A 2,625-nucleotide genomic window follows, 5' to 3' on the forward strand; every position below is an offset into this window, starting at 1 on the left:
TCCAGTGACATTTTATATTTAATAGGACTTTCGATGACAGGAATGAGAGACTGACTCAGGCTACAGTGATGAAATGGAGATTCATTGATGGATATGTGTAGGCAGAAATCTGTACCACACCTCATGGGAAATGACAAAGAGCCAACTCTCAGGCAGAATGGAATGTACGGTGGGAGCACCTCTGGGAACTGGATCATCTTGTTGCCCTAGAGCAGCAGAAAAATGCTCATTTTCTATTCATGCCACTACACAACCAAGCATATCATCTGTGCATCTCGTTTGGTTTCTGCTTTCCAGTATCCCCGCTTTACTTGAAGTCCTGTCTATTTGAGTTTTCTTGGTTTCTGCTGAACATCTCATTGGCTTCAGTTTTCTTCCTACCTATGATTCTCATTTAAACTTTCAAGGAGAGAGAATCTCAGTAGTTCTCTTAATCCCCGTTGTCTTTGTTGGGCGTGGCTTTTCTATTGGCCAACTCAGGGATGGGCTGCTCTGAGGGCTGGCTTCATCCCTGGACAGGTTGCACTTTATGCTCCAAGAACTCCTTGGGCTAGGAGATGCTTGTGGGACCTCTTGGGACGTCATGGAGTGGAGTGTGTTGGTAGACAAGTACCCCACACTGTACTATTCAGCACATATGTGACAACATACAGCTTACTTTCCATTTGTATGTCAGTAGGAGCAGTGGCTTGTACGAGATATGCCCTACAAACACACACACACACACACACTGAATAAACACTATCTCAAAGTATGATAGTGACAGCAATGATGGCATAGAAGAGGAGGAGAAAGAAAAGAGAAACGGAAGAAAAATGTAGGGGTTTTGAAATGTCTTTTTTTAAGCATATTTTAAAGAAAATATGTGGTATAGTGTCAAGAATATTATGCTTGGCCAAAGCTGAGTCCTATTTTGGGTTCTGGTTTTAGGTTCACAATAGCTTTCTTGCCATGAGTAAGCATCTTGGAAGTAGATATTTACCCTGGCAGGTTGGATGCCTCAGTCCCACATTAGAGTGCCTGGCTCTAGCTCCTGACTCAAGCTTCCTGCTAATGCAACCCTGGGAGGCAGTGGTGGCAGCTTAGGTAATTGGATTCCTGCCACCCATGTGGGAGACGTGGTTTGTGTTTATGGCTCCCAGCTTTGGCTTGGCCTGGTGCCAGCTATTGTGGGCACTTGAAGAGTAGACCAGCAGATGGGAGCTGTCTCTCTCTGCCTCTCAAATAAGTTATATTTATTTTCTTAACAATGTGTCTGGCTTACAGAAAATGCCTAAGAAACTATTATTAACATTATTTACCTTTTTGTTTCGTCATCACAACAACTTTATGAGAACTGAAGCTCAGAGAAGTCAATTTTCCCAAGTGCTGTAGGGCAGTACGTGGTAGGAGGTAAAACCCTCACGTGAGTTAGGAGGTTGTGCTGCTCCCACAGAGCTACCCACCGTTGGGAGCATGTTTTGGAGAAGGTCTCAATGCTGGAGACGTTCTTCCTGAAGAGAGCTGAGCAATAGGAACCCCAGTGAACCCCTTAAATCTGACTCATCTCTCAGAACTCAGAAACCCACGTACTGTCTCTGCCAATGCCCTCCTCCCACGTGGCACCCGGGGGCCCCTTCAATGCCCACCACCCCTCCGCCTTCCCAGGTGGAAAGCTCCTGGCTTTGGAGGTGTTTGGGGAAGGCTGGAAGCCTCTTCCTCTTCTGCCTGCGGTTAGGACTGACTGACAGCTCCAAGGGGCCGTGAGGTTTCTCACCACACTCCCAGCTCCTTATCCGGGCAAATCACAGAGTGCGCACTGCGCTTGCTGTCTTCCATCAGGTGGCTGATCTGCATGGAATTACTCAACAGGATTTATTGAGGGCCCCACATAAAACCTGACAGGTTTTATTTCTTAGGTGATGATTGAGCTGGCCCTGGCCAGCGAAAGGCCGCTCTGGGGGCCACCCCTTCTGGAACCGTCTTGTTGACCGAAGTCCTGAGCAGGGTTTTATTGGCACCTATAAATAGACAAACTGGAGGCTCCTCGTTTTCTTTTTCATCACAGATGTGGTGAGAACGCCTGCCAGCAGCTACTCTAACTGCATTTGGTACTCTAGGAGGGAGAAATGGAAACCTGAGCAAAAAGAAAATTAAAAGAACTCAGCTGAAACCAGCGGCAGTCTTTGGAAAAGGTCCCTGGATAGATCCAGCGGAAAGTTTACGCATCCTAGCAGCCTCAAGAAGACAGTGTGGGCAGGGTGGCGTTGTGACACAGCAGGTAAAGCCACTGCCTATGACACTGGTATCACATTTGGGTACTGGTTTGAGTCCCAGCTGCTCCACTTCCCATCCAGCTCTCTGCTATGGCCTTGGAAAGCAGTAGAAGATGGCCCAAGTGCTTGGGCCCCTGCACCCACATGGGAGACCCAGATGAAACTCCTGGCTCTCTATCTACCTCTTGCTCTCTAACTCTGCCTTTCAAACAAATAAATAAATCTGTAAAAAAAAAAAGTGGGGCTGGGATGGGGTAGGGAAGTATCTGTGTGCACAGAAATCCACCTGGGGCATCAAGGCCACAAGCATTCACACACACACAAACAAGTGTTTGTCCCAGGAATTTAGCTCCCAGTTTACTGTGAAATC

Source organism: Oryctolagus cuniculus, chromosome 14 (assembly GCF_051225735.1).
Source record: "Oryctolagus cuniculus isolate XC-2025 breed Fujian yellow rabbit chromosome 14, ASM5122573v1, whole genome shotgun sequence".
Taxonomy (NCBI): Eukaryota; Metazoa; Chordata; class Mammalia; order Lagomorpha; family Leporidae; genus Oryctolagus; species Oryctolagus cuniculus.